The 15234-nt window shown below is 42.6% G+C and overlaps 1 protein-coding gene and 1 non-coding gene across 2 annotated transcripts in view; one reads left to right on the top strand and one right to left on the bottom strand.

Annotated features, from left to right (window-relative positions):
• COL4A3 (collagen type IV alpha 3 chain) overlaps nucleotides 1-15234 on the top strand; it is a 131331-nt gene that overhangs the window by 2455 nt on the left and 113642 nt on the right. The window lies entirely within an intron of this gene.
• Nucleotides 12248-12385, bottom strand: LOC119931199. The gene has a single exon (XR_005452055.1). It is a non-coding gene; the product is annotated as a small nucleolar RNA SNORA7 (small nucleolar RNA).

The raw sequence follows: 15234 nt of genomic DNA, 5'->3' as shown, positions 1-15234 counted from the left end.
TTTCCATTTGATGGGGAGGTGGGTGGACAACAGTTGGAGATTTTTGAGGAGTGGGGAGATCTGAACTGAAACCTTTTTTTTAAATAAGTAATGCGGATAACAGAATTTAGTGACAGGTTGAATATGGGAGTTGAATTAGAGAGATAAATTGAGGATTTTTTTTTAATGGTATTTGTTAAGTGCTTATAATGTGCCATGCACTGTTCAAAGATCTGGGGTAGATACAAAGTAATCAGGTTGGACACAGTCCGAGTCCCATATGGGGCACACAGTCTTAATCCCCATTTTACAGATGAGGTAACTGAAGCCTAGAGAAGTGAAGTGACTTGCCCAAGGTCACACAGCAGACAAGGGCGGAGCCTGGATTAGAACCCAGGTTCCTCTGACTCCCACGCCTGTTCTCTATCCTCTAGGCCATGATAATGCCATAGTCATGGACAGTGAGACTGGAAGAATAGTGGAGTTGTCTACAATGATGGGAAAGACGAGTAGGACTGTGTTTAGCTGGGAAGATGAGGAGTTGTGTTTTGGACTCATTAAGAACAGTGCTTAACGCATAGTAAGCACTTAACAAATACCATCATTATTATTATTAAGTTTGGGACATAATATAGTATGGTGGTTTTGAATATAAATTTTATGGACTGGGAATGGAAGAGGATGAGGAGAAAAATTAGATACACAGTTGTCACGGGCTCAGAAATACCTAGACACATCTATGCCTCGTGGGCCCAGCCTGATACCCCTCTTGAGAGAATGTTCTTGGAATTTGAGGGAAAAGGGAGGGGAGTAGTGTCCCTTTCTTCTGAGAAATGTCCTAGTCCTCCATAATCACTGCGATGTGGGAGTCCCCAGAATTTTTTCAATTCCTCACCCTTTAGACTGTAATCTCCTCATAAGCAGGGAATGTGTCTACCAACTCAATCAGTCAATCATATTTATTTAGCACTTACTGTGTGCAGAGCACCATACTAAGCTCTTGGGAGAGCACAATATAACAGAGTTGGTTGATGCATTCCCTGTCCACAACGAGTTTACAGTCTAGAGTGGGAGACAGACATTAATATAAATAAATAAATTATGATATGTTAGACAAGTGCTATGGGGCTGAGGGAGGGGTGAATGAAGGGAGCAAATCCAAGTGCAAGGGTGATGCAGAAGGGAGTGGGAAAAGAGGAAATGAGACCTTAGGGAAGGCCTCTTGGTGGAGACGTATCTGCAATAAAGCTTTGAAGTTGGGGAGGGTGATTGTTTAATTTGAGGTTGGAAAGTGTTCCAGGCCACAGGCAGGATGTGGGTGAGAGATTGGAGGTGAGAGAGATGAGATCAAGATATAGTGAATAGATTGGCATTAGAGGAGTGAAGTGTACTGATTGGGTTGTAGTAGAAAATCAGGGAGGTGAGGTTGGAGTGGGCAAGGTGATGGAGTGCTTTAAAGTCGATGGTAAGGAGTTTCTGTTTGATGTATGAGAAGCAGCGTGACAGTGGAAAGAGCACAGGCTTTGGAGTCAGAAGTCATGGGTTCAAATCCCGCTCCTCCAATTGTCAGCTGTGTGACTTTGGGCAAGTCACTTAACTTCTCTGGGCCTCAATTACCTCATCTATAAAATGGGGATTAAGACTGTGAGCTCCACGTGGGACAAACTGATCACCTTGTAACCTCCCCAGCACTTAGAATGGTGCTTTGCACATAGTAAGTGCTTAACAAATACCATTATTATCATTATCATTATGTGGAGGTGGGGTTCATGAGGAGTGGGGAGAAAAATGATCCAAGCAGCAGAATGAAGTAAGGACTGGAGTGGGGAGAGACAGGAGGCAGTAAGGTCAGCAAGGAGGCCGAAACAGTAAACAAGGCGAGATGGGCTAAGTACCTGGATTGACAAAGTAACAATTTGGATGGAGAGGAAAGGGCAGATTTTATTGATGTTGTGAAGGTTGAACCGACAGGATTTAGTGACAGATCAAATATGTGCGATGAATGAGAGAGATGAGTCAAGGATAACTTCAAGCTCATGGGCTTGTGAGACAGGAAGGATGGTGGTGCTGTTCATTCATTCATTCATTCAATTGTATTTATTGAGTGCTTACTGTCTGCAGAGCTCTGTACTAAGCACTTGGGAAGTACAATTCAGCAGTAAAGAGAGACAGTTCTTGCCCACAACCCGCTTACAGTCTAGAAAGGGGGAAACAGACATCGAAACAAGTAAACAGGCATCAATAGCATCAATATAAATGAATAGAATTATAGGTAGATATACATCAAAACAAGTAAAAAGGCATTAAAATAAATAGAACTATAAATATGTACATATAGAAACAAGTGCTGTGGGGCAGAGAGGTGGGGGTAGAGCAAAGGGAGCCAGTCGGGGAGATGGGGAGGGCGAGCTGAGGAAAAGAGGGGCTTAGTCTGGGAAGGCCTCTTGGAGGAGGTGAGCCTTCAGTAGGGCTTTGAAGTGGGGAAGTGTGATTGGTGGATTTGAGGAGGCACGGCGTTCCAGGCCAGAGGTAGGATCAATCAATCAATCAATCAGTTGTATTTATTGAGCGCTTACTATGTGCAGAGCACTGTACTAAGCACTTGGGAAGTACAAATTGGCAACATATAGAGACAGTCCCTACCCAACAGTGGGCTCACAGTCTAAAAGGGGGAGACAGAGAACAAAACCAAACATATTAACAAAATAAAATAAATAGAATAGATATGTACAAGTAAAATAAATAAATAAATAGGATGTGGGCCAGGGGTGGATGGCGGGACATACAAGAACGAGGCACAAGAGAAAGTTAGCACCAGAGTGGTGGATTGTGCAGGCTGAGATGTAGAAGGAGAGAGGGGAGGTGAGATAGAAGGGGGTAAGGTGATGGAGAGCTGTGAAGCCAATATTGAGGAGTTTTTGCTTGATACGGAGGTTGATAGGTTGGAGATTTTTGAGTGCTGTCCACAGTGATGGGAAAGTCACGGGGAGGACAGGGTTTGGGTGGGAAAATAAGGAGTTCTACTTTGGACATGTTAAGTTTGAGGTAAAGGCAGGAAATCCAGGTAGAGAAGTTTTGAAGGCAGGAGGAAATGCGAGACTGCAGAGAGGGAGAGAGGTCAGGGCCGGAGATGTAGATTTGGGAATCATCTGTATAGAGGTGGTAGTTGAAGCCATGGGAGCGAATGAGTTCTCCAATGAAGTGGGTGTAGATAGAGAATAGAAGGGGACTCAAAACTGAGGGACTCCCACAGTTAGGGGTGGTAAGCAGAGGAGGAACCCCCAAAAGAGACTGAGAATGAGCAGCCAGAGAGCTAGGAGGAGAACCAGGAGAGGATAGAGTCCGTGAAGCCAAGGTTGGATAATGTTTCTAGGAGAAGGGGGTGGTTGACAGTGTTGAAGCCTGCTGAGAGCTCGAGGAGGATGAGGATGGAGTAGAGACTTGGATATTTGGCAAGAAGGAGATCATGGTATAGTGGATAGAGCGTGGGCTTGGGAGTCAGAAGGTCATGGGTTCTAATCCTGCTCCGCCACTTGTCTGCTGTGTAGCCTTGGGAAAATCACTTCACTTCTCTGTGATTCATTTACCTCATCCATAAAATGGGAATTTAGACTGTGAGCCTCATGTGGGACAGGGACTGTGTCCAACCTTGTATCTACCCCAGTGCTTAGAACAGTGCTGGGCACATAGTAAGTGCTTAACAAATATAATCATAGTAATAATAATAACACTTATTATTATTATCATTTGTGACCTTTGAGAGGGTGATTTCTGTGGAGTGAAGGAAATGGAAGTCAGATCAGAGGGGGTCAAGGAGAGAATTGTAGTATATATATTATTAGTATATATGCATTATTCTCTCCCAAATGCTTTATTACAGTGCTCTGCACATAGCAAGCACTCAATAAGTGCTGTCAATTTATTACTCTTCCTTGGGGACCGGAGTGGGGGTGAGTTATTCTTTGACAAGATGTTTTGATTAATGTTTCATTGGAAATCTTTAGGATGGCTCCTTGTTCAGTGTTGGCTCAGCTTCTTATTCAACAGCCTTTGTGTTGTCTTGTTGCCCATGTTCAGAGGGTGTGTGTTCTGTTTTCAGATATTGACTGTAGTGGGGTTGATATATCTCATGGTGGCCTTCTCCCATTTCCCCCACGCCCTTCTGCATCACCCTTGCACTTGGATCTAGACTGTGAGCCCGTTGTTGGGTAGGGACCGTCTCTATAGGTTGCTGACTTGTAGTTCCCAAGCACTTAGTACAGTGCTCTGCACACAGTAAGCACTCAATAAATACGATTGAATGAATAAATTAATTTGCACCCTTTATCATCCTTCCCTCAGCCCAGCAGCACTTATGTTCATATCCATAATTTATTTGTCTATATTAATATCTGTCTCCCCTTCTAGAGTGTAAACTTGTTATACCAGGGAAAGTGTCTACTAACTCTGTTGTTTTGTACTCTCCCAAGCACTTAGTACAGTGTTCTGCAAGCAGTAAGAACTCAATACTTGTGCTGTTCCACATTTTGAAAAATAATTATAAATGCATTAAATAGATATATAACTCTCTTTTGATTTGGATTGTTGCATTATCCACACTGAATCTGGAGACATTCCTGAAGAAATCTGCAAATAAGAAGGAGCTGAAAACTCAAGTGTCCGCTTGGGCTTTTCTTCAATATGCGGAATTCTGAAAAAATGCCACAAAACTTCAAAGGTGCCGCTATGATCACCTGATTCTAGAATAAAGATGAAAAAACTGACTAGTCATTTCCAGAATATTTTACTGCTCTCTGTTCTAGACAATATCCTAGTCAGAGTCCTAAGGAGCAGCCCGTTAGAGAATATCAGCAACTGTGCCTGCTCCCTGAATTTCAATGTGGCATCAGACTGAAATGCAGCCCAGTGGACCTGATCCTTGCAGTCTTACAAATTCAGAAGTACATGTTACAATGTGAAAACTGTTGAACTTACAAAAGATCTTACAAGAAAAAAAAAAATGACTCCATCCTTAGACTAAACTCTGGCATCTGCAAAACAAATATGATGAACCCAGAGAAGTTAACCAAATCCCTAAGGCTATTCCTTAACCAAACAGTTTTTTGAGGTACTGTTGAAGGTGTTCTCTCTGACCCTTGCCCATAATAATAATAATAATAATAATAATGGCATTTATTAAGTGCTTACTATGTACAAAGCACTCTTCTAAGCGCTGAGGGGATACAAGGTGATCAGGTTGTCCCACGGGGGGCTCACAGTCAATCCCCATTTTACAGATGAGGGAACTGAGGCACAGAGAAGTGAAGTGAGTTGCCCAAAGTCACACAGCTGACAGTTGGCAGAGCTGGGATTTGAGCCCATGACCACTGACTCCAAAGCCCGGGCTCTTATCCACCGAGCCACGCTGCTTCATCATCACTAAAATAACCCAGGGTTGTGTGGTGAGTTCAACTATTCTTGCAAACACAATCGAGGATGTTGGAGAGATGCGGAAGCTAGCCTGATAATATGTTTTCCAATCAATTTAGCGTGTGGAATAGCTGAAATTTTTTAAGGGTCATCCAGAAGCAGCATGGCCTAGTGGATAGGCCACAGGCCCAGGAGTCAGAAGATCATGGATTCTAATCCCAGCGCTGGCACCTGTCTGCTGTGTGCCCTGGGGCAAGTCACTTCACTTTTCTGAGCCTCAGTTACTTCATCTGTAAAATGGGGATTGAAACTGTGAGCCCCAGGTGGGAAAATGGGGATTGAAACTGTGAGCCCCAGGTGGGATGGGGATTGTGTCCAGCCAGATTTGCTCATATCCACCCCAGCGCTTAGTACAGTGCCTGGCACATAGTAAGTGCTTAACAAATACCACAGTTATTAGTAGCCACATTTCCTGGGAGCCTAGAAGACATGAAGTGATTATGAAGCATTTCATGGCATCAGGAAAGTGCTATCGTCTGCCTTAGGCCAGAATAAAGTTGAGGTTATAAACCAGCCTTCAACTAGGAGATCCCTACATAAACCCAAAGGTTTTAATCACCAATCCATAACTAAAAGTTGTCCCCAAACTCTGCTTCCTAGACATTATCCAATATTTCATTATCTTCATCAAAAATTATTAAATTGCACTAAGCGTGGTAATGTGCCATGCTCTACCCAGTTAAAGAATACTATAGAAAAGAACCACAGGGCAGCTTTCTCTGAACTATAACTTGCACATCTGACTGAATTCTTTTCTGAGCCCCTAACTAATCAGTCAATCAATCAATCATATTCATTGAGCCCTAAATGAATAGCACTGCATATGAGACTATAAAAAGTTCAATTTACTTGTCTGAACAGCTCTGTGATGCTCAGTCATGTTTTAGGAGAGTCTCAATCTCAAAAAACCATCTGCTGTTTTGCTGGCTTTGTTTAGTTCTCTTGAATTTGTAACATTAAATTAACTTCCAGTGCTGCATTAAGGTGATCCTCAGACTCTCTGTCCCCCAATCTGGTGGAAGATCCCAAGCGAATCCAGTTTGGGGTTGGGTGTTGGAGTGGCTTTGATGGGAAGAGGCTTCCTTCCTCCAACTTCTGGAGGTGACCCTCTTGTTTCAGAAGCTTCTGAGAGAGGTCACTGAAATGAAATCATTGAGGGGTCCCTCCCTCCCACTGCTAGTGATAACTGCTGACTTACCCCTCCCCTCTTCCCTCCTCTGCCCTCTCAAGGCTAGAATCCTGTGACCTCATGCGTAATGGTTTCTGACCCAGTTTGAAAAACACTGTGTCCAGGAGTTTTTTCTTTTCAAAAATATTATTCAATGGCATTCTTTGCTGTTGGTATTTTCTAATAACATCGTTTGAAAACATCAGCAAAAGTAGCACCGTCCCTTGTCGTTTCCCATAAAAATGAACAGCTTCATGGCCTAACCATCTAAATATTGATGTTCAAATTCTTTCCATAAATCTGTTACAGGCATTATCTTTTTTAAAGACCTTGGACGACAAGTTTGATGATAAAGATGCCTCCCACTGTTGGGTAGGGACCGTCTCTATATGTTGCCAACTTGTACTTCCCAAGCGTTTAGTACAGTGCTCTGCACACATTAAGCGCTCAATAAATACGATTGATTGATTGATTGTAGAAGCAGCATTGCCTAGTGGATAGAGCACGGGGTCTCAGAGTCAGATCTACCCCCGGCTCTGCAACTTATCTCCTGCGTGACCTTGGACAAGCCTCTTAACTTCTTTGTGCCTCAGTTTCCTCATCTGAAAAATGGGGATTAAGACTGTGAACCCCATATTGTACATAGACTGTGTCCAACCTAATTAGCTTGTATCTACCCCAGTGCCTAGTACAGTGCCTGGCACATAATAAATGCTTAACAAATATCGAAAGAAAAAAAAAAGTACCTTTCACTTGCCATTTCAAAAAACGCTCCTGGCTAACATGGAGGAGAGTGGGCAGTGATCTGAATGTTACCACTGGACATGTCACTGGATTCTTGCCAGAGAGGGGCAGGTGAAATTTGAGGGATGGACCTGGAGACAAAAGGGACAAGAAGCCCTTTATTTATTGATTATTTATTTAGTTAGTTAGTTAGTTATTTTACTAGTACATGTCTATTCTATTTATTTTATTTTGTTAGTATGTTTGGTTTTGTCTCCCCATTTTAGACTGTGAGCCCACTGTTGGGTAGGGACTGTCTCTGTATGTTGCCAATTTGTACTTCCCAAGCGCTTAGTACAGTGCTCAAGTAAGCGCTCAATAAATACGATTGATGATGATGATGATGATGATGATGATGATGATGATGAAGCCCTCTTTTAAGACAGACCCAGATCTGGGCAGCAGGCAAAGTAAACTATGTCTGTCCTTGTACTTGCTGACTTTTTTCCAGCCTTTCTTGTCCCTCCACCAGCTTGGTTCAGGAAAGTAAGGCCTCTGGGAAAGCCTGGTCCCTGCCCTGAGCCTCAGTTATCTGTCTGTCTATATGTGTTCACTCCAGGCGCGTCATTGGATTGTCACTGAAGGTATTCATTGACACAAGCTGAAAAATGCCCTGATGCAACTTTGGTAGAACATTTACCCAAAATCGACACAGATGTCAAAACTGATTCTGGCCATCCAGCCTGCCTTGTCAGCAACATCAAAAGTTAAAAAATGTCTCGGATATGAGTTATTTTGGAAAGTTGGAATTCAGAGTGTTGTAAAGGGATTGTTGAGTCTTTCCAAACTCTTCAGTTAGAGCAAAAATTACTTTTGGGAATTGGAAACTTACCAAGGGGGGATGAGCACAGAGCACAGTCCTTTGTTAGCAGACACAGGTATCCCATTCATCCCCTTCATCCCTATGGATCCCTTGCATTTGTCCCTCCCCCATCTTCTGGTGTCAGGTGATGAACTCCTCAGCCCTGTCTCACTGCCTTCTCTGTCTCAGGATTGCAGAACTGGGACCAGGATGGGAAGGGTTGGTGGGGGACCCACTGTGGCCCTCTGCCTCCAGCCCCCAGTGCCGTCTTAATAATAATGATGGTATTTGTTAAATGCTTACTGCGTGTCAAGCCCTGTTCTAAGCGCTGGGATAGATACAAGATAATCAGGTTGGACACAGCACCTGTTCCACATAGGGTTCTCATTCTTAACCCCTATTTTACATTTTAGATGAAGGAACTGAGGCACAGTTAAGTCAATTGCCCAGGTTCATGCAACAGACAAGTGGCAGAGCCGGAATTAGAATCCAGGTCCTTCTAACTCCCAGGACCATGGTCTAGCCGTCCCAGCTCCGCCACTTATCAGCTGTGTGACTTTGGGCGAGTCAGTTCGCTTCTCTGTGCCTCAGATGCTTCATCTGTAAAATGGGGATTAGGACTGTGAGCCCCTTGTGGGACAACCTCATTACCTGGTATCTACACCAGAGCTTAGAACAGTGCTTGGCAAATAGTAAGCGCCTAACAAATACCATTATTATCATTATTATTATTAGGCCATGCTGCTTCATACCCTGTTGCTTTTGATGGGTCCAGGCATCATGGGCTGTAATTGATTTCTCCAAACTGTAATTTATTTTCATGTCTGTCACCTGCTCTAGATTTAGCTCCTTGAGGGCAGGGCCCATGGCTACCAACCCTAGTTTTGTACTCCCTCAAGCTCTTAATAAATACCGTTTATTGATTAATTGAAAGGAGCTGCATGGCATAGGTTCTAATCCCGGCTCCACCACTTGTCTGCTGTGTGATTTTGGGCAAGTTACCTAATTTCTCTGTGCCTCAGTTACTGCATCTGTAAACTAGGGATGAAGATGTGAGCCCTGTGTGGGACATGGACAGTGTCCAACCAGATTAGCTTGCATCTACTTCAGTGCTTATAACAGTGCCTGGCATATAGTAAGCACTTAACAAATATCATTTAAAAAATGGCAGGAAGGTGCCAGGAATGACTGGTGGAGAAGGGAGGAAAGGACATATTTATTTTATTTTATTAGTATGTTTGGTTTTGTTCTCTGTCTTCCCCTTTTAGACTGTGAGCCCACTGTTGGGTAGGGACTGTCTCTGTATGTTGCCAACTTGTACTTCCCAAGCTCTGTGTGCTCTGCACACAGTAAGCGCTCAATAAATACAATTGAATGAATAAATATGATTTACTGATTGATAAGACCTCTATTGATTTCATGACAGCTCTTAAAATTATAGGGATTACAGATATGGGACTGAGACTGACTGTGGGACTGAGGGAGGGGTGAATAAAGGGAGCAATTACAGGTGCAAGGGTGATGCAGAAGGGAGTGGGAGCAAAGGAAATTAGGACTTTGTTAGGGAAGAGCTCTTGGAGGAGATGGTGTGTCTTCGAAAAGCCCCTGAATGTAGGAAGTGTTATTGTGTGTCAGATATGAAGAGGGAGAACGTTTCAAACCAGAGGCACTTCACACCGTGGGCAAGAGGTCAGCATCAAAATAAATGAAATCGAGGTACAGTGAGTAGTTTAGCATTAGAGAAACACAGTGTCCAAGCTGAGTTGTAGTAGAAGAGCAGTGAGGTAAGGTAGGAGGGGGCAAGGTGATTGAGTGCTTTAAAGCTGGTGGTAAGGAATTTCTGTTTGTTTGCTTCTCTTATAAAAATCATGTTCCATCCCCTTGGTGTTTTTTTCTTTAAAATGGGTAGATTAATAAAATCTGAATATCAGAATTTTTTGTTTATCCTCTTTTCTCACTAGTCTTGTAGTTTGTTTTTAGCAAATTGTATGGCTGCTCGGAGCCAAATTTCAGAGCAGTCTGAAATTTTAAGGGGAATTTTTTTTATATAATTTCATCAGAAAATATTAAACTTTCAAAATGTCAGAGCCAGATAGTTATAGAATAGCTTTCTTTTGAGGAATTCATCAAATCAAAAAATTAATGCGAATTGTCAACCTTTCTGAGTACTGATTTATTCCAGGTAGGTTGTGAGGAATGCTGACCTTTTGTAATTGTTTTTCTATTTCTGGAGCAAGGTTAGTGAAATGTTTTAGTAAGCTGGAAAATTTTGGAGGGGAGGGTCAGATTTTCAAGGCAAAGGTGTTTTAAAATCCTTTTCTCCTGGTGGGCATGACTTTCCTATTTACACTAATATTTATTTCTAAAATATCTTGCATTCTCTTTATCAAATAGCCTGTTATTCAAACTATCAGACATGTCTGTCTAAAGGAGTTAGTCCTAAAATGTTTCCCTTTGTCTCATTTTTGAAGCATTCACCTTGAGCCAGTAATGGGCATTCTCTATATCAACTTTGCATAACTGCCTTGTTTGACATTGAGGTGGACTATTAAAGTGATTATCTAAAACGGTCATTCGACCAACTTGTAAAAAATAAGCTTCTTGTCAAGTGACTTGTTGGATTAGTTAGCTATTAAAATTTTGAGTGGAAATGTTGAGATGCCTCCTTATTTAGGTCATTGCAAGGATGGATCGTTATTAAGTTCAGCCGGGGTTCCCGATTTTTGAAGGATATCTGTGATACAAACAAAATCCTGTTTTGCGGTCACAGAAGCAAAATTGATGACACATCAATTGGGGAGCCAGGGAGGGATGCCATCACATGTTAAGGTGGGCAAAGTTGGCAAAAACAGGCTAACCTTTTGAAATGATTCTGTGGGGAAAATTCCATCCTACCGCTTCAGATTGGATCTGTCAGTAATAATAATAATAATAATAATAATGGCATTTATTAAGAGCTCACTATGTGCAAAGCACTGTTCTAAGCACTGGAGAGGTTATGAGGTGATTAGGTTGTCCCACGGGGGGCTCACAGTCTTAATCCCCATTTTACAGATGGGGTAACTGAGGCCCAGAGAAGTTAATTGACTTGCCCAAAGTCACACAACTGACAATTGGCAGAGCCAGGATTTGAACCTATGACTTCTGACTCCAAAGCCCGTGCTCTTTCCACTGAGCCACACTGCTTGTCAGTAGCCCTTTCAGGATTAGTCAATAGTACCCCGCATCCCTCCTGACCCCAGTTTTATGTATTCTGGGACTCCCAGAGCCTTAATTCTGCCTTGGCGATTCCACGCCCCATCTGATTTGTTGGTAATATTACAAGGCAGGGGATCTTTTCATCATGACAAACAGTAGAAAAGCATCATGATTTAATGGTTAGAGAGCAGACCTGGGAGTCAGAAGGACCCGAGTTCTAATCTCAGCTCTACCACTTGTCTGCTGTGTGACCTTGAGAGAGTCACTTAACTTATCGATGCCTCAGTTCCCACATCTGTAAAATAGAGATTGAGACTGTCAGCCCCACTTGGGACAGGGACTGTGTCCAACCTGATTATCTTGTATCTACCCCACCCAACACTTAGTACAGTGCCCGGCACATAGTAAGCAATTAACAAATACCATTAAAAAAGAGAGAGAGGGAGGTCATTGGGGCAATAGTACACTTTAAGCTTCCCCAAGACTGTCACATGACTATTTTATACCTGTGAGCCACAGTGACCACATCAAGCTTGGACTGGACCACCAGGTTGCTGGGAAAATTCCAGTGGGCCAGTGTGAGTGGCTTCCAGTGGTTCCCGGAGAGCTCCTCCACTTCTGCCAACTGTACTTGTCTTATGTTGTCAAGTCATCTCGTAGCGATGCCATGGACATGTCTCTCCCAGAATGCCCCACCTCCGTCTGCAATCGTTCTGGTAGTGTATCCATGGAATTTTCTTGGTAAAAATATGGAAGTGGTTCACCAGTGCATCCTTCTGCGCAGCAAACTGGAATCTCCATCCTTGACTCTCTCCCATGCCTCTGTTGCCCAGCACAGGCGAGTTTCGATTTGTAGCAGATTGCCTTCCACTCACTAGCCACTGCCCAAACTAGGAATGGAATTGATATGCCTCTGCTTGACTCTCCTTCCCATAGTTGAGGCTGGAAGAGTACTGGAAACTCTTCAGGTGTGACCCCGAGACGGGGCCCACTATACAGTGGCTCCTAAAACTTTCTCTGAGCAGTCCTTGCAGCTCAGGCCTAGTTAGGAGAGCAGCCCTGTGGATAATAGTAGAAAAATTTCTATTCCTCAGAGTCTTCAGTCTCTCACACTGAGCATATAGGAAGGACTCACTAAATGATTGATAAAAAGAGAAGAGAAGTCACGTAGCCTAATGGAAAGAAGTTGGGCAGTCAGGAGACCTGGGTTCTAATCTCAATTCTGCCACTATCTTGCGGCCTGATGCTTGGTGTGTAATGTAACTTCTCTGTGGCTTGGTTTCTCCATCTGTAAACTAGGGAATTAATACTGTGAACCCCATGTAGGATAGGGACTGTATCTGACCTGATTGTATTGTATCTAACTCAGAGCTTAGCAGAGCTTGGCACTTAGTAAGCTCATAACAAATGCAATTTTAAGAATTTTCTAGCCAATCTGATCCTGGCCAGGTTATTTGGCTATCAACTCACTGTAAGAAATCAAGTGATCTACTAGTGGTATAATCTAACTCTTCTTATCTCTGACTCATACCTGTGTCAATTCACTGTGGTATTCCCTCTCTAAATTGTTTCTTAGCTATTTCTGGATTGCATATCACAGTAGTTGAAAAGAGGTTTTCAGGAGTTAGATAAAGCAGACAGCAGGTAACAGTAAATAACATAAAATAAATTAGGGGATAATAGGAATCCCTTCAGTTAGTGTAACAAAAAGAACTAATGGGAAGAAATATTCTATAGACCACCTGACCATGATGAAGAAAGTGATCAAGACAATTTTAGATGAGATTAGGAAAACTGTAAAATCAGGATGAGTAGTCATAGTGACTGCAGTTCTCCAACACAAACTGGCTGATGAACTCCCCAAGGAAAGAAATGGAGGCAATGTTTGCGAATAGGATAATTGATTGTTTTTTGGAACTACAAGTAGGAGAGCCAGCTCTTCTTTATCTTTCACCTCCCACATTCATTCCGTCTTCTCATTTGTAATGTTGGCATTTATTAAATGCTTACTATGTACTAAGTGTTGGACTAGATCCAAAGATATCAAATCAAAGAGAGTGTCTGTTTCACACAGGGTTCCCAGTATAATGCATCCCTATTTTACAGATGAGTAAACTGCGGCCCAGAGAGTTTAATCATTTGCCAGATGGGGCTAAAACTTGTGTTTCCTGACCACCAGTCTCACGTTTTTTTCCACTGGGTCATGTTACATCATTTTCCCTTCTAAACCCACTCTTGTCTTCCTTTTCTCCTTATAATTGACACTTCCACCAGAAGTTTACAACATCGATCTTTGATGTCTCTAGTCTTTCACATTCATTTTCTCTGAATCTTGCAGTTTTTTCTTCACAACATTTCCTGGAACAACCACCTATCCTCTCCAATTTACAGCTCCCACCCTGCTCCTAGTCCTTATCACCTCCTGATTTGTCTCCCTTCCTTTAGCCTCTCTCCTCTCTAGCTTGTATTTTACACTCCACTGCCTGGATCCCCCTTCTAAAATAGCACTTAGAATGCACCACTCCTCTCCCCAAAATGAAATGAAATGTAAGGAGGGGAGCGCTGCAGTACAAAGTTCCATTTCACCAAGATTTCATCTTATGAATTAAGAGCATTTATCTAGTGCCTACTCAAGGAGAAGCAGCGTGGCTCAGTGGAAAGAGCACGGGCTTTGGAGTCAGAGCTCATGGGTTCAAATCCTGGCTCCACAAATTGTCAGTTGTGTGACTTTGGGCAAGTCACTTAACTTCTCCGTGCCTCAGTTACCTCATCAGTAAAATGGGGATGAAGACTGTGAGCCCCCCGTGGGACAACCTGATCACCTTGTAACCTCCCCAGTGCTTAGAACGGTGCTTTGCACGTAGTAAGCACTTAATAAATGCCATTATTATTATTATTATTATTACTCTATTGCAATGCACTGAACTAAGCGCATGCAAGAGTATAGTAGAAATAATAGACACAATCCCTGCCCTTAAGGAGCTTGCAATCTAGCAGAGGAGACAGCCACTACAATAAATTACAGATAGGAGGAGGAAGGAAATTCAATTTAATTCAATTCAATCGTATTTATTGAGCGCTTACTGTGTGCAGAGCACTGTACTAAGCACTTGGCAAGTACAAGTTGGCAACATATAGAGATGGTCCCTACCCAACAGTGGGCTCACAGTCTAGAAGGGGGAGACAGAGAACAAAAAAAAACATATTAACAACATAAAATAAATAGAATAAATATGTACAAATAAAATAAATAGAGTAATAAATACGTACAAACATATATACATATATAAAGGTGCTGTGGGGAGGGGAAGAAGGTAAGGCGGGGGGATGGTGAGGGGGAGGAGGGAGAGGGAAGGAGGGGGATATGTACATGATATAAGGAATATGTACAAAGTTAGCCTCATCAACATACTCTGTATAGTAAAGATAGACATCTGCAAAACGTTGAAAATCTTCCAGCATGCAAAGACTTGGGGAGGACAGAGTTTGAGTGGGAAAATGAGGACTTCTGTTTTGAACATGTAATGCTGCAGGTGTCTGTGGGATATTCAAGCACAGTTGCAGAGAAGACGGGAGGAAATGTGAAACTGCAGAGAAGGAGAGAGGTCAGGACTGGAGAGGTAAATCTTGAAATCATATGTGTGGGAAAGCAGGTTTTTTGGGGGTTTTTTAATTGTAATTTTTAAGTGCTTACTAAGTCAGTCAATCAGTCATATTTATTGAGCAGTTACTGTGTGCAAAGCAGTGTACTAAGCGCCTGGGAGAGCACAATATAACAATAAAAGAAAAGCATTCCCTGCCCACAGTGAGTTTATATAGCCTTAGAGGACTGTAT

The sequence above is a fragment of the Tachyglossus aculeatus genome, chromosome 7 (genome assembly GCF_015852505.1).
Source record: "Tachyglossus aculeatus isolate mTacAcu1 chromosome 7, mTacAcu1.pri, whole genome shotgun sequence".
In the NCBI taxonomy this organism is placed as follows: Eukaryota; Metazoa; Chordata; class Mammalia; order Monotremata; family Tachyglossidae; genus Tachyglossus; species Tachyglossus aculeatus.
This window is presented reverse-complemented; position numbering and strand designations above follow the sequence as displayed.